The following is a 21,285-nucleotide window of genomic DNA, read 5'->3' on the forward strand; positions in this document are numbered from 1 at the left end:
TCCCTGACCTTTGGTGTTGCTAAGAACAAGCTAATCAAAACCCTAGGAACACTCTGCACCACACCCACCAGACACACCAGTGGACGGCCTGAAGGGAATAGGGTTGGCCACTTGGAGGGTTGGTCAGGAGTGTCAGGAGACAGTGAGTTGTGAAGTGACTCTCGAGAGGAGAGGTCAGGAGCTGGGCTCCTTGGTATACTAGGTGGCAGACGTTGGTCTGGGCCTGGTAGGAGCTGCACCCCGGTCACAGGTCAATTAACAAGGAAGGGTATCGTGACAAGGGGCACGGACTGTCGAGGAGGGCAGCCGGCGGCCTTGTGCCATCCCCGGGCAGGGGACAGGGCACGACGGGGTACGTGGACCCTAGGCCGGGAAGTAGCTTTGGGCGTCCTGGTAATTTACCCGACGAGGATGGAGCCTTCAAGGTCCATTCTCCACCTGCTCCAAAATCGGGGTGCTAGCGCAACGAGGGGGATAGGACTTTCCCACTGCATATTCCAGAAAATCCCAAGCGTGAACCCTGAGAGCAAGCTCAATCCGATAGCCATACGGGTAAGCGGGCAAAACCAGGTAGTCACAGAAGTAGTCCACCCTCCTTGATTCCAACACAACAACCCACACCCTGGTACAACACATAGCCATTAAAGCCTAGCCACCCCCTCATGACAATAGGGACACACCAGTGGGCGGGACCAGGTGGATGGGAACGCCCACCTAGGGGTCCTTGAGGTGTCAGGGGTGGGAACACAGTAGTCAAGCGCTGACAGTTGAAGTCTGGACAGACAAGAGAACTGTACTGACAGTTGACATTGGAGTCAGGGGTTGGGGCCCCTGGACTACCGGACTAGGTGGCAGATGGCAACAGGACCATAGGCGACGGAGATCCGGTGGCGGGAGACCTTAAGTGGACCGGGGCAGGGTTGTAGCCCACTGCTGCTGACAGCGGGAATCCGGTCCGGAGGCCTTGCATAGTCGGGGTACCTGGACCCTAGGACGAGGACGGTTGCAAGCTCCCTTGTTAATCGACCAGCCAGGGACAAGGTTTCAGGCACAATAACGCCCATCTATAAGTAGTCAGACAAACTTTACCTAAGTGACACAAATAATCCTTACTGTAGTGCCCCAGCATGCGGTTCACCCACGACAAAGGAGGCATTAGTTTTACTGCAGCACAGTCAGGGCCGGTTGTAGACAAAGTGGGGCCCTGGGCAAAAGTTTAAACTGGGGCCCTAAATGTTCATATCACACTCAACCATGTAGATTACATTTACATGCGCTAAGTTCAGACTGGTAACTGAGCGAGATCGACAATATTCAAGTCCTTGGTGCTTGTTTCCGGTCCTCTTTATACAGGTTGAGGAAGAATGATGGGTAGAATGATCACTAGTAGATCTATCTGTCCGCTATTACATCATGTTATCAGCAGTACTTCTGCAGTTTGTACAGGGTGATGTGCTGCTGAGAAAAATTATTTATTTTCCACTATAATCAATCCGATAATTTAATGAATGAGCATCATTTTGCCCGTTTGTTGGGTGATTGCTGACATGTTTACACCTGTGAACTCTTGTCTGTACTGCTGGGATTTATATGTGGATGCTACATACACACATATATATTCACACATAGCACACATGCATGTATACACGAAGCATATACATACACACGCACACACACACAGCATGCACACATGTATACACCGAGTACATGCAGACATATTTATACACATACATAGCACACACACATGTATACACCAAACATATACATACACAAACACACACACACACACACATAGCATATACAGAGGACATACATACACATATGTCTTCACACATATATATATATATATATATATATATATATACACGATGACGAGCAAAAGGGTAACATTGTTTTGAACTTTTGACTTTCAGGCTCCATACAGTTAGGTCCAGAAATATTTGGACAGTGACACAATTTTCGCGAGTTGGGCTCTGCATGCCACCACATTGGATTTGAAATTAAACCTCTACAACAGAATTCAAGTGCAGATTGTAACGTTTAATTTGAAGGTTTGAACAAAAATATCTGATAGAAATTGTAGGAATTGTCACATTTCTTTACAAACACTCCACATTTTAGGAGGTCAAAAGTAATTGGACAAATAAACCAAAGCCAAAAAAAATTTTTTTATTTTCAATATTTTGTTGCGAATCCTTTGGAGGCAATCACTGCCTTAAGTCTGGAACCCATGGACATCACCAAACGTTGGGTTTCCTCCTTCTTAATGCTTTGCCAGGCCTTTACAGCCGCAGCCTTCAGGTCTTGCTTGTTTGTGGGTCTTTCCGTGTTAAGTCTGGATTTGAGCAAGTGAAATGCATGCTCAATTGGGTTAAGATCTGGTGATTGACTTGGCCATTGCAGAATGTTCCTTTTTTTTGCACTCATGAACTCCTGGGTAGCTTTGGCTGTATGCTTGGGGTCATTGTCCATCTGTACTATGAAGCGCCATCCGATCAACTTTGCGGCATTTGGCTGAATCTGGGCTGAAAGTATATCCCGGTACACTTCAGAATTCATCCGGCTACTCTTGTCTGCTGTTATGTCATCAATAAACACAAGTGACCCAGTGCCATTGAAAGCCATGCATGCCCATGCCATCACGTTGCCTCCACCATGTTTTACAGAGGATGTGGTGTGCCTTGGATCATGTGCCGTTCCCTTTCTTCTCCAAACTTTTTTCTTCCCATCATTCTGGTACAGGTTGATCTTGGTCTCATCTGTCCATAGAATACTTTTCCAGAACTGAGCTGGCTTCATGAGGTGTTTTTCAGCAAATTTAACTCTGGCCTTTCTATTTTTGGAATTGATGAATGGTTTGCATCTAGATGTGAACCCTTTGTATTTACTTTCATGGAGTCTTCTCTTTACTGTTGACTTAGAGACAGATACACCTACTTCACTGAGAGTGTTCTGGACTTCAGTTGATGTTGTGAACGGGTTCTTCTTCACCAAAGAAAGTATGCGGCGATCATCCACCACTGTTGTCATCCGTGGACGCCCAGGCCTTTTTGAGTTCCCAAGCTCACCAGTCAATTCCTTTTTTCTCAGAATGTACCCGACTGTTGATTTTGCTACTCCAAGCATGTCTGCTATCTCTCTGATGGATTTTTTCTTTTTTTTCAGCCTCAGGATGTTCTGCTTCACCTCAATTGAGAGTTCCTTAGACCGCATGTTGTCTGGTCACAGCAACAGCTTCCAAATGCAAAACCACACACCTGTAATCAACCCCAGACCTTTTAACTACTTCATTGATTACAGGTTAACGAAGGAGACGCCTTCAGAGTTAATTGCAGCCCTTAGAGTCCCTTGTCCAATTACTTTTGGTCCCTTGAAAAAGAGGAGGCTATGCATTACAGAGCTATGATTCCTAAACCCTTTCTCCGATTTGGATGTGAAAACTCTCATATTGCAGCTGGGAGTGTGCACTTTCAGCCCATATTATATATATAATTGTATTTCTGCACATGTTTTTGTAAACAGCTAAAATAACAAAACTTGTGTCACTGTCCAAATATTTCTGGACCTAACTGTATCTCACCGTCCACTACAGCTCATATCATGAGACTAACATCATTTCATAGACAATCATCTTGGCTATCTCATATATACATTTGACCTGCAACTATTTAGCATATGATCAGTTATGCAGATTCATGTCATGTCACTGCATTGTTACAGTTATGCTCCTGGTGGTGGAAAAATATTTTCTTCCTGTGTACTACAAATTATAACACTGGCAGACATACCACCAGTGCAGCCGATGCAGTTGCACTGGGACCTTGAGGTGAAGGGGGACCCATGCAGAGCGGATAGTAATGAGAGCAATCTGGCCTGTTGTTCAGAGCCCAAGGCTCCGGGGGGCCCATGGCCAGATTGCCCTCATCTGTCATAAGTTGTGCGCTGGGCAGGGAGCAATTCTGCTGCTCCGCTCCACAGTGTAAGCAGCAGAGCCGTAGGAATCCATCCCCTTTGGCTAGAATGGAGTTGATGCTGTGAGGTGATGATGTCATCAGAAGTGGTGGGTTTCCTCCTCTATTGCGGAGCTGATCCCATCATCCCAGTGCTCCGCATCATGCTGTAGCTGCTGGAGATGAGGAGCTGTGGAGAGGTCACAATGAGAAGACTGAAAGGCTGCACCACAGAGCGAGGGGCTAAGAGTGAGTAATGTGTTTGTTTTTTTGTGGGTACATGATAAAAATAAATAAATCATAATAAGTGGATGTTCCTACATGGGGGATGCTTACTGGATGATTGTACAGACAAGGTGCTGCATATTGGGGGATTGTACAAGGAAGGGTGTGATTTTACAGACATGGGCTGGATGGGGAAAGGGGTGATATTGTAGATGTGGGGCTGCATGCTGGAGGCTGTGCAGGAAAGGGGGTGATGTTACTCGCTTGGGGAAGGAGGAGGTGATGTTACAGTTATTAGTGGTCTGCGTGCTGGGGGGGATGTATGCTGGGAGCTGCATGGTGGGGGGCTGAGAACTAGGTAGCTGAGTGGGGAAAGGCTAGATTTACGTGCATTGGGCTGCAAGTTTGGAGGCTGCATGGGGAAGGGAGTGATGTTGCATGCTGGGGGGGCTGCATGGTTATGAGGGTGATGGTACATGCAGGAAGGTGAATAGGAAAGGGGGTTATTTTATGCTTGAGGGGCTGCATGGGGAAGGTTTACAGTTACTTGTGTGGGGCTGCATGGGGAAGCAGGTGATGATATGTATGTAGGAAAAGGGGTGATGTTACATATGGGGAAGGGGGTGATATTACTTATGTGAGAAAGTTCTCCCCACCTCACAATCCATTGTATGGTACTCAGTGTCTTCCCCACCCCACAATTCATTATATGGCCCTCATAGCATACTCCTCACCCCACAATTCATTATATGGTCCTGATAGAGTTCTCCCCACCCCACAATTCATTATGTGGTCCTCAGTGTCCTTCGCAACCCCAAAATTCATAATATGGCCCTCATAGTGTACTCCCCACCTCATAATTCATTATATAGTCCTGACAGAGTCCTCCACAGCCCACAATTCATTATATAGCCCTGATAGCACCCTCCCCACCCAACAATTCATTATATGGCCCTCATAGCATCCTTCCAACCCCACAATTCATTATGTAGTCTTCAGTGTCCTCTGCAAAACCACAATTCATTATATGGCCCTCCCCACCCCACAATACATTATATGCCCCGAGAGCATTCACCCCACCTCCCAATTAATTATATGGTCCTGATAGAGTCTTCCCCACACCAAAATTCATTTTATGGCCCTGAAAGAGTCCTCACCACCCCACAATTTATTATATGGCCATGATAGCATCTTCCCCATCCCACAATTCATTATATGGCCCTGATAGAGGCTGCATGGGGAAGGGTTACAGTTACTTGTGTGGGGCTGTGTGGGGAAGCGGGTGATGTTATGTATGTGGGGAAGGTGGTGATGTTACATATGTGGGAAAGTCCTCCCAACCCCACAATTCATTATATGGTCCTCTGTGTCCTTCCCACTACACAATTCATTATATAACCCTCATAGTGTTCTCCCCACCCCCATTTCATTATATGGTCCTGATAAAGTCTTCCCACCCCATAATTCGCTATATGGCCCTGATAGCATCCTCCCACACCACAATTCATTACATGGCACTCATAGCGTCTTCCCCACCTCACAATACATTATATGGCCCTGAGAGAGTCCTCCTCACCCAATTTATTATATGGCCCTGATAGCATCTTCCCCACACCACAATTAATTATATAGTGCTGATAGAGGTCTCCCCACCCCACAATTCATTATATGGTCTTGATAGTGTATTCTCCACCCCACAATTCATTATACAGCCCTGCTAGAGTCGTCCTCACCTCACAATAGATTATATGGCCCTGTTAGAGTTCTCCTCACCCCACAATTCATTATATGGCCCTAATAGCGCCCTCCACACTCCACAAATCATTATATGGATCTGATAGAGTCCTATATCCACCCCCCAATTCATCCAATGGCCCTGATAGAGTCCTCCCCACCCCACAATTCATTATATGGCCTTGATAGAGTCCTCCCTCCACACCACAATTCATTAGTAGACTCTGATAGCATTTCCTCCCACCCTCTAATTCATTATGAAGTTGGCAGGAATGAATTCTAAGGGTAGAAAACAGTACTGGGACTAAGGTTTTGTGCATACATTCAGGTTTTGCAGCAGAAAATTCTGCTGTAAACATGGATATGTTGGCAGGAAGAACACTGCATAAAATACATGTTTTTTACATGTGTTTATGTTGCACATTTTCTCCCAGTCATTAGTATGAGTGAAATATGCTGCAAAAACCCTGCAAGAATTGATATGCTTCAGATCTGAATCTGATGTAGATCTGCAAGGAAAAATAATCAATGTGTACATGAAATTTCCTTAGGGCTTGTGGCACGTTGCGTACATCCATGCATTTACGCTGCGTTTAGCACTGCAGCGTAAATGCATGCGTCCTGCGTCCCCAGCACAGTCTATGTAGATTGTGCATAATCCATACGCACGTTGCTTTTTTGAACGCAGCGATTTACAGTAGATGCCAAAATTTTGACACAAATCCGTGCATTCAAAAAAGCAGCATGTCAATAATTCTGTGTGCTTTGGATGCAGCTCCCACTCTGTCTATGGTGGGAGCAGCATCCCGAGCGCATGAAATCGGGGTTTTTTCTTCTGAAACACTGCATCCATTACGCAGTGTTTCTGCAGCGATTTGAAGTGTACATGTGCAGACAAATCGCTGCAGAAATTTCAGCAGGTACGTGCGAACATAGCCTTATACTGTAAAATGCTGCATATTTTTCCATGCTAAAAATGCAATGTATGCACATTGCTTTAAAATTAATTTTGGAGAGAGTCACAGAGACGGATTAGTTTATATTTAATTGTATATTAATGGGGGAGTACATACAGTTAGGTGACGGTCTATATATATTTGGACACTGACACAAACTTTGTTTTTTTTTTACCTGTTTACTGAAACATATTCAGTCTTGACTTTTAGCTTTCATTTGAGGGTACCACATTATAATTTGATGAAGGGTTTAGGAGTTTCAGCTCCTTTCCATGTGCCAACCTGGTTTTAGGGTATGACCGCACTTTACTTTTTACCTGCTTTTTTGCTGCTTTTTCAACTGCAGCGTTTAATGCCAAAATGGATGTGTTCTGCTTTTCAAGCAAAGTCTATGGGAATTTGGGTTTCTTGTGCCCACTATGCTGTTCAAAATACTGCCTTTTTGTGGCAGAAATTTGGGCAAAAACTCTGCTTTTCAGTTCAAAACGCAAATGGCAAAAACAATTGACATGTTGCTTCTTTGAAAAGCACAGTTTTTGCCCAAAGCAAAAACAGCAAAAAAGCAGGTAAAAAGCAGGTAAAAAGCAAAGTGCGGTCATACCCTTAAAGTCCCCAAAAGTAATTGGACAGTTAACTCCATGGCTGCTTCATGGGCAGGTGTAAGCAATTCCTTTATTATTTCATTCTTAATTACGCTACTTTCACACTTCAGGTTTTTACTATCAGTCGCAATCCATTTTGTGACTGATGCGACTGATCCGTCACAGAGAGTGGTAAAACGGATCCTGTGAAAAAAACGGATCCGTTGTATAAATTTTTATTTCCTGGCAAAGGTTATTTACCATTGAAAAACTATATGAAAGCATCCCGGGGATCCCGTGGAGGAGAGAGAGAGAGAGCGAGAGAGAGCGAGAGAGAGCGAGACAGAGAGAGATTTTTCCAGAAGGTAATTTACACATTTACACATCTGAGCATGCTCGGTTGCTAAAAGACAGATCCTTCAACGGAATCAGTCATTTGACGGATTCCAACGGACCTGTCGCCCGTAGGCTTCCATTACAAAACACGCCGGACGTCGACGGATCCGTCGCTGCCCGTTTTTTCACAGCACACAAAGAACATTACATTCTGTGTTGCTTACGCCCGACAGTTAGTCATTCCACGACTGATCCGTCGCACGGCGGATGCAACGCAAGGCAATCAGTTGCAATCCGTCGTTAATACAACTCTATGGGGAAAAAACTGAATGCGACGGATTGTGATTGATGGAAAAAGACGGAAGTGTGAAAGCAGCCTTAAGCACATAAAACACCTGGAGTTGATTTGAGGTGTTGTGCTTGCATTTTGAAGTTTTTGTTGAGAAGTAAACATATGGTCAAAGGAGCACTGCATGCAGGTAAATCAAGCCATCAATTGCAAGCTTCAATTGCAAAAACAGAAAAAATGCATCCGAGAAATTGCTACAATATTAGAAGTGGCTAAATATACAGTTTGGTACATCCTGAGAAAGAAAGCACTGGAGACCTCAAAAATGTAAAAAGACCTGTACGCTTACAGAAGACAACATTGGTGGATGAACACAGAATAATTACCACGGTGAAGAGAAACCCCTTCACAACATCCAACTAACAAGTGAACAACACTTCCCAGGATGTAAGTGTATCAATATCCAAATTTACCATAAAGAGAAGACTGCATAAAAGAAAATACAGAAGGTTCCGTGTGCGGTGCAAGCCACTCATAAGCCTCAAGAACAAAGAAGGCTAGATTGGACTTTGCTAAAAAAAAATCTTAAAAAGCCAGCACAGTTCTGGAAGAACATTCTTTGGACAGATGAAACGAAGATCAACCTCTACTAAAATGATGGAAAGAAAAAAGTATGGTGATGACATGATACAGCTCATGATCCAAAGCATACCACATCATCTGTAAAACACAGTGGAGGCAGTGTGATGGCCTATTGTTTATTGATGATGTGGCACAGAACAGAGCAGCCGGATGAGTTCTGGGATTTTCAGAGATATACTGTGTGCTCAAATCCAGCCAAATGCAGCTACACTGATTAGTCAGCATTTCATAATACAGATAAACAATGGTCCAAAACATAAAGGCAAAGCAACCCATGAGTTTATTAACACCTTCACGACCGGCCGATTTTGCGCTTTCTGGTGTTTTTTTCGCCTTTCTTCTTCTGAGAGACGTAACTTTTTTAGTTTTCAGTAAATATGTTCATGTGAGGACTCGTTTTTTGTAGAACGAGCTGTACATTTAAATGAAACCATGAGTTTTACCATATAGTGTACTGGAAAACAGCAAAAAATTTCCAAATGCGGAAAAATTGCAAAAAAATGCGATAGCACTATTGTTTTTGAGATATTTAATTCACTGTGTTCACGATATGGTAAAACTGATGTGTCGGTGTGATGCCTCAGGTTGGTGTGAGTTCGTAGACTCCAAACATGAATAGGTTTACATTTATCTAAGGGGTTAAAAAAAATCAGGTTTGTCCGAAAAAAGTGGTGTACGTTTTATGCCATATTCCGTGATCTGTAGCGTTCTCATTTTTCGGGATCTATGGCTCAGTGATGGCTTATTTTTTGCGTCTCAGGCTATAGTAAGCTCGGTTCTGCTCCCATATCCCTCTAGTAAGCTCGGTTCTGCTCCCATATCTCTGTAGTAAGCTCGGTTCTGCTTCCATATCTCTGTAGTAAGCTCGGTTCTGCTCCCATATTTCTGTAGTAAGCTTGGTTCTTCTCCCATATCTCTGTAGTAAGCTCGGTTCTGCTCCCATATCTCTGTAGTAAGCTCGGTTCTGCATCCTCATCTCTACAGTAAGTTTGGTTCTGTTCCCATATCTCTGTAGTAAGCTCTTTGCAGTTCCCATATCTATGTAGTCATCTTGGTTCTGTTGCAGTATCTATGTAAGCAATAAGCGTGATTCTGTTCCCATGTATATGTACCAGTCTGTTCATAAAGCCTGTTACCACTGCTGCTTTAATGCAGCGTCCAGAGATAAACAGACCAAAAGTGGGCTGCCGCAACTTGAGGGTCACTGCCTTATGATTGCCCCCAGGCTACAATGGGCCAGCCAGCCCCTGCCTGGCAGGCACATGTCAGCTGTAAAAATCAGCTGATATGTGCGCCAATTGCTGCAAGCTGCTTGCAGCCGACCGTGGGCAATAACACTATGACCGCTAGGACGTAAGAATACTGCCCGCGGTCGTTAGGGTGTTAAAGCAAAGAAGTAGAATATTCTTGAATGGCCAAGTCAGTCACCTGATCTCAACTCAATAGAGCTGCATTTCACATGTTAAATACTAAACTTCAGACAGAAAAGCCACAAACAAACAGCAAATGAAAACCACTGCACTAAAGGCCGGCAGAGAATTAATAAGGAGGAAACACAGCGTCTGGTGATGTCCATGAGCCCAAGACTTCAGGCAGTCATTGCCAACAAAGGGTTTTCAACCAAGTATTAGAAATTAACATTTTATTTCCAAATATTTAATTTGTCCAATTACGTTTGAGCCCCTGAAATGAAGGGATTGAGTTTAAAAAATGCTTTAGTTCCTCACATTTTATCCAATCATTTTGTTCAATCCACTGAAGTAAAGCTGAAAGTCTGAACTTCAACGACATCTGAATTATTTTGTTCAAAATCCATTGTGGTAATGTACAATACACAAATGTGAAAAATGTTGTCTCTGTGCAAATATATATGGACCTAATTGTATTTGTAGTCAGTGCAGTGTGGGGGAATTTTTATTCAGGAGGAAAATGTATTTATACAATTTATGTGACCTTGTTATTTTCAGGGCTGCAGTGATCAGTGTGACAAGACAAGTCGTGGCTGGAAGATGGCGACATGAAGGTCTAACCAGATGGAGAAGAAACAACAGAAAACTAATCAGATGAGGCGTCAGCAGTAAGTCACTTTATTAAAATATTTATTCTGTACGGTATGACTTGGAGTTATGTTATTATTTGTTAATTCCCTTAGGTAACAGTCTCACATTCGTGTGTTATCTCCGTGTGCAGCCAGATTTTTTTATTTGACGTTAGAAGTACTCACAGAGTGTAAAAAATGCACATGTGGTGCCCCTGAGGCATCAGTCGCCACAGGGTACTGCATCTCCCTTAAGATGTAGTACTCATCCCAGGTAAGGAGAGGTTAATCGCTGGTGTTTCTCACATTCACATACTAAACACAGTTAAGTGCTTTCCCACCAGGGGTTGGCTTGGGGTAGATAGGGGGGTGGCCATCACGAAGCATGGGACTTTCCTGGTCTCTAGAACAACCACCTGGGTTGCGGGCACCACTTGGGGAAAAGAAAAGGAGCATCTTGACACATAGCCAGTCAACCCCAGGCACAGCTTGGGGCGAGAGACACACCTGGGACCTTGGACCAATCTTCTTTTACCTCACAATTCTGGGAGATCCATAGGACCCGTGGCTTGGAGCATCCAGCTCAGCCCGAGTTCTCTACAGCTACACGGGATTCCAGGGTCTGCGAAGAGTACAGGAAACACCCGCAGCCCGTTCCATTTTCCACATACACCAGGATTGGAGGGACCCTGACTATAAAAGACTCACAATGGGAACACCGGCTGTGACCTCGAATTGCTTGGAATCGGCTGGAGCCCATCACAGCGGTGGCTAGTACTTCGAAAGCAGCAACTGGGTTACCTAAAGAACTGTGAGTAAAACACCTGGAACCCACAGAGACTGTGCCCGCCTATCATTCCTGGCACCGGCGCCCCACTCTTCGGCGCCAACGGCCATTACTACTCCCCTCATCATCCTCCCCGGGGCCCGCTCCACCTATGGGGAGCAGAAACATCTTAGCTGCTACTACCATCAGAGGACAGCGACAGCAGCGGCGGCTAATTCCCTGGCCGCATACCGCAGGTGGCGTCACAAAATCAAACCTCAATTATCACCACCCCCTCCTTTACCTTTATTGTACACCTCGGGGACACGAAACTGGGCAAAAGGGCCACCTCGTGACATCCCCCTGACCCGACATCACCGGCCCGGTGACGAGTAACTTAACCCCTTGCCCCGTGGGTGCTACACACATATCTGTGAAAATCACAGAGCCGAGAATGAGATCTGAGAGACTCAGAGCATGAGCTGTTCAGAACTGGTTATAAGGAATAGGACATACTCAATGGGTCTGTGTGCTGTTCGAGAAAAAAATAAGGCAGCACACCGACACTTCACATGGTTGCAGGTATATAGCATTATGTAAAGCACCGTCCATTAGTATTAAGTGTACTCACTTACTATGTAAAGCACCATCCTTAAAGGGAACCAACCACCTTGAGGAGGACTTTACAGCGAGGACCCAATCCACAAAGGCCTATCCCATTGCACCCGTCAATCAAAGTGCAGTGCATTTCTGCAACTTTGATTAAAGATATTTCTGCAACCAAGCATCGGATCTTTCTATAACAGGTATGCCTGGATTTATCATCTTAGTGTCAGTATGGCACTGCCTTTAGTTCATATCGTAAAATCCTGGTGGTTGGTCCTCTTTAATTACATAGTTTCCTTTTTTGCTATTTATAATCCCCCCTTCACACGCCCGTGTCTTCGGTACATGTTTGGTCCGTTTCTGCACGTACCGGAGACACGGGCACACGTAGACCCTTTAAAATCAATGGGTCTGCGCACACGTTCGTGTTTTGCCATGGAACGTGTGGACGTGTGGAGCATACATGTGTCCGTGTAACGTGTCAGAGAAAAAAATAACAAATCTTTACTCACCTTCTCCAGCCCTCCTGTCTCTGCCGCTGCTGTCACTTGCTGCCGACCGCCGCTCATTATGCTCATTTAATATTCACTTCACTGCAGCTGGAAGCAGCAGCAGCGGGGAGTCGGCAGGACCGGAGACCGAAGATCAGCACCACGGACAGCAACGCCAGGGACAGGTGAGCAGAAAGTTCCTGTTCTCCGTGTGTTATCATGGATAACACACGGAGAAGACACGTAGTGCCATAAACACGGCTCACGGAGGGGAAACGCACCTTTGACACGTCCATGAAACACGTGCGTGATTTTCACGGGCGTGTGCCAGAGGCCTAACAATGTGCCTTATTATATAGCGTCCTCTGTTGTTATGTATACTTACATAGCGTATTCTTATTTTTATTATTCACAGCACCCTCTCTTTATTATATAATCCTCTCATTTTAGATATAAAATGACTGCTGATGAAGCAACATTTGACCAGAAGACCAGTCCATCAGAAGAGAAGCTTTATCATGTTCCATTTGCAGACATGTCATTTTATATCTAACAAGAAGGGATGCTATGAAATTAACAGAGGGCCCAATAAATAGCAAAACGAACAATAGAATCCAATGTGTAAGGTATGGTATGGTAATGTACATAACAAGAGAGGGCACTATGTAATATATTTTATATATATATATATATATATATATATATATATATATATATATAAATATCTATATTTGTAGCTTTGTCACCATAAAAGAAGGGGGACCCAGGCACAATTTCTTGCACAGGGGCCCCAAACTGTCAGTGTCCGCCCCTGAATTACAACCTGTTCCCACATTCCCCAATAGCTCAGTGTGTTATATTAAGTTGATTCCCAAGGATGCAGTGCTCACTTCCTGTTGATTGCTTGTTTGGTCCAAAGGCGGGGAGACAGAAGCTGGTGCTGGTTCGTCGCGGGGCTCGCAACGCGATCCGCGGCACTGGTGAAATGACGTCCGTATGGGAGGTGAGTTTAGGCTTCTTTGTTTTATCTGGGGGAAACATGTAAAATCAGAAGGGCTTGTCCTAGTAGTGGATAACCCCTTTAATGCCTTGTAAGTTTTGTCTGCCTTAGAACTGTCTACAAATTTAAGAATTAAGGAGGAACCCTAACCCCAATTACAATTTAAATATATGACTATTTTTTAGTTTGTTGGTAAACCCATCATGGATATGCGAAAAATGAAGCCTGCAGTGGGCTGACGTGCTGCTATTATACGGCTATTACAAGGATTTTAACCCTTTCACTCCAGTGCGATTTTCTGTTTATTCATTTTTTATTTTTCTCCCCTTCTTCCAAGAGCCATATCTTTTTTATTTTTTTTTATAATGCTGTATGAGTGCTTGTTTTTTGCAGGATGAGTTGTACTTTTAGATAAAACCCATTGATTCTACTACATAGTCTACTGGAAAATGTGAAAAAAAAATTCCAAGTGCGTTCAAATTGCAAAAAAAGTGCAATTCCAAAATAGTTTTTTGAGTTTTTTTATTTACCATCTTAACTACATGGTAAAACTGACCTCACAAAGATGATTATTCAGGTCGGTACGCGTATGCAGATACCAATTGTTGTTTGATATTACAGTGGTGAAAAAAAGATTTGAAATTTGTAAAAAAAATTTTTTGCTTTTGTTGACTTTTTCCAAGACCCATAACCTTTTCATTTTTTGGCATATGGAGCTATGTGAGGGCTTATTTTTTACACTATGAGCTGACTTTCTTACTGATACCATTTTGGGGCAGATACAATGTGTTATGGAGGTAGGAATGGGTCCCTTACCACTTGGACCCCTGTCCAGTTCAACAGTTGCACCAATTACGGTATGTGTCTGTGGTGCCCCTGAGGCTTCAGTTACCACAGAGTATTGCATCTGTCTGAAGGTGTAATACTTATCCCGGGTGAAAGGAGGTAACCACTGGTTCTCACTTACAAAAGCAGTCACACAGAGATATTACACAGAACATCTAGCATGAGTCACCACACACAGGAAACCAGGCTTTGGCACCACCAGCTGTCCCCATCACTCTCGTCCTCCCTGGGGCTCGCTCCACCTGTGGGGAGCTGGACTATCTGGGCTGCGGTAACATCAGCCCCAGAGGAGAGCGACATCTCACAGCGGTGGCTAATCCCTGGCTGCACACCACGGATGGTGCTGCAAAGCATCTCCTATTCCCATCTAACACAGCCCCTGGAAAAGGAAAAGTCTCAGGAAGGGACGGCGGCGGAGGAGGCCAAGACCTCAGTCACCGCTGCAACCGGTGACACGCTTCCCGGGGACCCTTCGCCCTCCTTCCATCCCCCTTTACATCCTACACCCACTTGTTTGTCTTTTTCATGTAGCCGACGGGGCCACGGAGCCAGGTCAGGCCAGTCACAGCAACCTCCCAAAACCACTGGCCCGGTGACGAGTAACCCCTTTGGCCCCGTGGGGCGCTACATGTCCACCCATAATTTGTGTGAACAAAAGTTGGCATTAGTTGTACAATATATAATCCAGTGTAATTGAGTGATAGCTTTATCTAAAAGATACATTTTATTTTAAAATTTCAGCAATAAAATCGATGTGTTTCAACAGATTGACCTTACGTCTCTGGATTAAATTTTGGTTTGATACTGTCTAAACATTGCCTAAGTGAAGAAGTTTGACGCTCCCTGACAAAGCCAGGATGAATTGGGCATGGTGTAGTCTCTCAACAAAAGTATTACTTGACACGTTCATTTTTATCTCTCATATCCTGTTTACTAGAGATGAGTAAACCCGAGGTTTGGTTTTCGAACCGAACACCAACCTAAAACAACAGGGTTTGGGTTTGGAGTTCAGATGCTTTATGTGCAAACTTAACTCGCGTGAGCAACGCTGGGCTCAGGTACACTTGGTGCCCAGCCCTGTGCGAGCAGCTTGCAATGTTTGAATGCCTCCCACTGAGGGTAACAACATTTTTTTTTAAATCTTCTTAGAACATGGTGTAAACCACATAGAAATTTGTTGTTTTTGTATGTATCCTAAGTAAAGAATTTCCAGGTCATCGTACAATGCTGTAGTTAGTAGTCTGGAGGGGTTGAAAAAATGCATTTACATAAAGTATACTTGTAGAGTTCATCATACTAACACCGAGTTCCCCCTACATGCACAACTGATCTTATGATTACATTGTAAAGTCTATCCTTCACTTCAAATTAAAGGGAATCTGTCAGCAGGTTTTCAGCAATGTAATCTGAGGATAGCATGATGTAGGGGTTAACATACTGAATGCAGTGATTTTTCACTTATTAAGTTATGTGCTGTTGTTTACTAACAATGAAGGTTCTATAACCAGGAGATAATCACTGCCTGAATTAGAACTCGCGTGCCAGTTAGACCAACCACACCCCCTCCACTGAAGAGTAGCTGACTGTCAATATACAAAGTTGTGGTGTGAGAGGGTTAGCTTTCTGAGCCCTGCTACATGCTACATCTAAGAACTCTGAATGTGTCACAACTGCTGCACCCAGTAAGCTAAGTGATACATCATTGGTATCAGGGTCTCTTTTCCTACATTATGCTCTTCTCAGAGAAGGTAACAAAGATCTGGTGACAGATTTCCTTTAAATAAATGGACTGTTCATATAAGGGTTGGGTTACACGGACAGATCAAAGGCACTAAACGAGTGCCAATCGATTAACATTTACCAATCAGCAGTCGTCTAATAGCTTGTTCACAGAGGCAGACCACAATCAAAGCTACGCACTGAGAGATCTGTCATAGATCACTCAGTGCACATAAGCTACCTCTGTTGTCAGCATCTTAAGTCCTGTTTACACAGGACGATGTACTGTTGAGAACATTGATCTTTGCGGTGCGGAAAAGATATTATTAGATGAATGAGTATTTTGCTCATTCATCAGGCGATTGGCAGTCTGTTTACACGCAAAAATTATTGTAAAATGAGCCTTTTTAAAAAAAACACTCGTTTACGATAATCTTTCAGTTTAAATGCAGGTTCATGCTTGGATGTTTTGGGTCCTCCAATGCAAGAGACGCACTATTCTATCTGATAGAAGCCAAATGAGGGGCCCCGAAAAAGTGCTTTTGTGCTATATATAGAAGGTCTGTACACGGCGTGATAGTGCCGGATGAAGATTCTGGCATGACACTGACATGTGTTGCAATATCTACTTTTAGCCTTTTTTTCTTTCTCCACCATTTTTTTGTGTTATTCAATTATTTATTTTTCAATATTTTAAGAAAGCATTCATGAATCACACATTCTGCTAAATTCTCCGTATTCGGTAGTGCCCAAGGCTCAGAATTTTCTCACATACTAATTACACTGATTTGCGTAATAGTGCTTCTGAAAATTGTTTTTCTAAAGCAAACAATCCCTTTAAGACTGTTTTCTGGGCCAACAAGTAACGTGCTTAACCTCACATACCATATCAGGCTGGACCTACACGTGTCCAGGATTACCACATTACTACACATGTGAAAATACATAGGGTCAAGTAGTTATTGACTGGTAATCTAAATCTGTCAGCCCAACTTTAAGCTTAAAGGGTCCCCTTGATATGTATGTGCAGGGAAGTCATTAATATGATTGTTTTATGTGTTATGTAGAAAAGCCACTTTTTCCACAGTGTTAATCTTAGTTTACTCTGGCTGAGATTAACCATTTGCAGGGTTTTTTTTTTAAGACACTTTTCATTTTTGTCTTGTATTACTTGCAGTTTTTTGACCCAAGTACTTCAAGATGGCACATGTGAAACATGAATTTTGTAGTCAAAAATTGTCTACTTTTTTGAACCTTTTTAAGAAAAAAATGTTGCAGGTTCTTCAAAATGTTAAAAAATTAGTGCAAAAATTCTAAAATCATTTCTGGAGAAAGCTGAAAAACATTTGCAGAAAAAATGTTGCTATTTATTAAAAAATTGCATTTGATAAATCCGTCTAAAACATCTGGAAAAGCCGAATTGATGCGAAAATTAACTTAACAACAAAAGGCAACTTATAAACGGAGCAAATTTGGATGAGTTTGTCACAAATAAAAGTCACCGAGTGTTATTCACCCCCCAAAAAAGCAAAAATGCAATGAATCGGGTCCAATCTCATGTAATTTCAGTCTCATGACTCACAAAAGAGTCTCCAGGGAAAGAAAAGATGATATCTGGTTAGATTATATATGATAATTGCTTCTTTGATGTTTCCTGGTACACTAGATTCTCATCTGGACAAGTTTCATATTTTCTTTTTTACAAAATTACCTCCGAACGGTGATGTTTAGATGTTGAAAAAAAATCTTTCATTGTTAAAATAGATGAGCCATCATCCAAATTAGAGGCAGGATCTGATTTACTGAAGATAACGTACTCATGGCATCAGGATTCTGATATGATTGAAGTTATTTCAACAAGTTTGTTACCATAATATAAAAACATATATAACTCAACAGGTTATTGTTTACATTAATAGGTTATTGTTTACATTAATAGGTTATTGTTTACATTGACAGGTTATTGTTAAGGAATAAGGAACCTTGATTTTATTTTCCTTACTATTCGCCAACAAACACAATGGGCAACCTTCCCTCTTTGTTCTGATGTGATGAAAAAGGACAAAAGCGAGTGAAAATATCAGCTGTTATCATAGGGAAGGTATATTTACTGGCTATTGAGAAATGAAATGCTGTACTGAGCATTTCTAAATGATTGTATCTTAATAGCGGAGCCATTGTTTAAAGCGCTGCTGTTGTTTTTGTCCTTGGAAAAGTCATTTCAATTTCATGAATATAGGAAAATCCATTTAGTCTAATCCATATATACATCCATATGACAGTAATACAGAGGAGATGGCAGTTCACAGGGAAATCAGCCGCAATTCTAAGCCTAGAATTGTTATATATGTATAGAAATCTACATTTATAAAATACTGTATCATACAATTATGTTTCTCCGTCCTTATAGATATGAGAGGAATATGAATGGAATCAGTTTTCTTTAGAGTAAATATATTTGATCTAATTATTTCCACATCTTTTGAGGTTTCTCAGAACCACAAGTGCAATACATCATTGTTACAGGCTAAACTCCACCAAGACATATTTTTCCTTGAAACAACAATCATCTTAAACTAAAATGATCTGGACTCTGAACAGAAATCTTTCTGATCCAGGGACAATTAAAGTGAAAGCCTAATTCCCCTGATCGCAGAGAGGAGCCAGGACTGCTATCTTGTTAAGTGCTTTGTTAATTGTGATTGCTATGGCAACTGAACCTTTTGCTTAAGGATCCCCTGTACATAAAGTAATGTAACTTTGGCACATAGACCCCTGCATACATACAGACCCCTGGATTTGGAGAACTCACCTTATATCCAAGGTGTAAGCATAGTGAGAAGTTTATTCCTGCAGACACAGAAGGGAGCAGCTGTAGGAACTCTTTGGCACAGTGTAATTCCTCCAAGGCTCAGAATGTTCATAGATGATGGGGCTGAGCTGATAATGGATCATCCTTTATGTGTGTTAGGTCCCAGGTCAGATATTGTGGTGAGTGTCCATCTCTGTCATCAGCTCTCCATGCCTGTGCCTTGGAGACATCCAGCTGCCATCCCTCCCGCTCTGTGTCTTGTAGGGTGAGATGAGTGAGATGAGTGGCAGGGGCAGCAGATAATGGTTGGCACTGGCAGGTCTGGCAGTCACAGGCTTTCAGCACTAGGTGTGTGGACAGCTCCTGCTTCAGCTGCTCTGGGACTGTCCCTCCACCCAGCTCCGATCACACAGATCCAGCCTAGCTGCTCTGCCCTCCTCCCCCTGCTGCTGCCACAACAGCATGGACCTGTGCCTAGCACTCGTGTGCCTGTATGGTGGTGACCACTGCCTCATCTGTGCCATTTCCTCATCAACTCTCACTTCACATGCCTATATGAGAAACTATTGCATTAGTCTTACGCTTTACCTTCTTGAAGTTCACATTCTCTAAAGTACAAGTCACAGTGTTTACAGGGCTGTTCAATATATGTATAATGCCTGTAAAGGTCAATGCACATTATGCATTTTTAAGCACTTTTTACTGCATACAAATGTATAAATATTATCAAATTATGTATTTACTTTTTAATGCAAATATGGCTTGTTGTGTATACTTTTTTTTGTATTAAAAAGAATGCACTTCAAACAGCATTAGATATGCTATAAAATTAGTCCAATATTGATAACAATATTCAAAATTCATATATTACCTATACATTAGAAAGGTTTTCTGAGCGTATAATCACGAGACGCTGCATTCAAGATAGTGTCATCCCTCTTGTAGAGACTCTAGAGTTCTCCTCGATAGAACGAAGCTCCGTGCCCACAATCGAGAGACACGGTGTTCTAGATGCAGTGTCATCCCTCCTGCAGAGATGTGATTCTTCTCCAATGAAGAATGCAGCATCTTTGCCCACGATTCAGATGACACTGGGTTCTAGACGTGTCATCCCTCCTGCAGAGATGTGATTCTTCTCCAATGAAGAATGCAGTAATTTGCCCACGATTCAGATGACACTGGGTTCTAGACGCGTCATCCCTCCTGCAGAAATGTGATTCTTCTCCAATGAAGAATGCAGTAATTTGCCCACGATTCAGATAACACTGGGTTCTAGACGTGTCATCCCTCCTGCAGAGATGTGATTCTTCTCCAATGAAGAATGCAGCATCTTTGCCCACGATTCAGATGACACTGGGTTCTAGACGTGTCATCCCTCCTGCAGAGATGCTAGTGTTCTCCACAGTAGAATGCAGCATCCTTGCTCACGCCACAATCAAGAGATGATGTGTTCTAGATGTAATGTCATCCCTCATGTGGAGACGTGAGTGTTCTCCATGGTATAACGCAGCATCCATGCCCACGATTCAGATGACACTGTGTTCTAGATGTAGTGTCATCCCTCCTGCAGAGACACTAGTGTTCTTCCATGGTAGAACGCAGCATCCCTGCCCACAATCAAGAGACGCTGCGTTCTAGATATAGTGTCATACCTAATGCAGAGATGTATGTTCTCCATGGTAGAACGCAGCATCCGTGTCCACGATTCAGATGACACTGGGTTCTAGATGTAGTGTCATCCCACCTGCAGAGACACTAGTGTTCTCCACGGTAGAACGCAGCATCCCTGCCCACAATCGAGACGCTGCGTTCTAGATGCAGTGTCATCCCTCATGTGGAGATGTGAGTGTTCTCCGTGGTAGAACATAGCATCCGTACCCACGATTCAGGTGACACTGGGTTCTAGATGCAGTGTCATCCCTCATGTGGAGATGTGAGTGTTCTCCGTGGTAGAACCCAGCGTCCCTGCCCACGATTCAGATGACACTAGGTTTTAGATGCAGCGTCATCCCTCATGCGAAGATGCTAGTGTTCTCCACCGTAAAACACAGTGTCCGTACCCACGATCAGGAGATGCTGCGTTCTAGATCCAGTGTCATCCCTCATGCGTAGACGTGAGTGTTCTCTGTGGTAGAACGCAGCGTCCGTACCCATGATTCAGATGACACGGTGTTCTAGATGGAGTCTCATCCCTCCTGCGGTGACCTGAGTGTTCTGTATGGGTGAGAACGCATCATCCGTTTTCATGATCAAGCTTCTGGATGCAGCGTTTTTTCACTGTGCTCTCCTGCTGA

General features: G+C 43.3%; 1 protein-coding gene across 1 annotated transcript in view; it reads right to left on the reverse strand.

Annotated features, from left to right (window-relative positions):
* The window catches only part of CNGA3 (cyclic nucleotide gated channel subunit alpha 3), a 112,148-nt gene extending 92,758 nt beyond the window's left edge, over window positions 1-19,390 (reverse strand). The window contains exon 1 of the mRNA XM_075334311.1: window positions 18,992-19,390. The gene's annotated coding sequence lies outside the window, so the exon portion shown is untranslated. The remainder of the gene's footprint in view (window positions 1-18,991) is intronic.
* Between the last annotated feature and the right edge of the window lie 1,895 nt (window positions 19,391-21,285).

This window comes from Anomaloglossus baeobatrachus, chromosome 2, assembly GCF_048569485.1.
Source record: "Anomaloglossus baeobatrachus isolate aAnoBae1 chromosome 2, aAnoBae1.hap1, whole genome shotgun sequence".
In the NCBI taxonomy this organism is placed as follows: Eukaryota; Metazoa; Chordata; class Amphibia; order Anura; family Aromobatidae; genus Anomaloglossus; species Anomaloglossus baeobatrachus.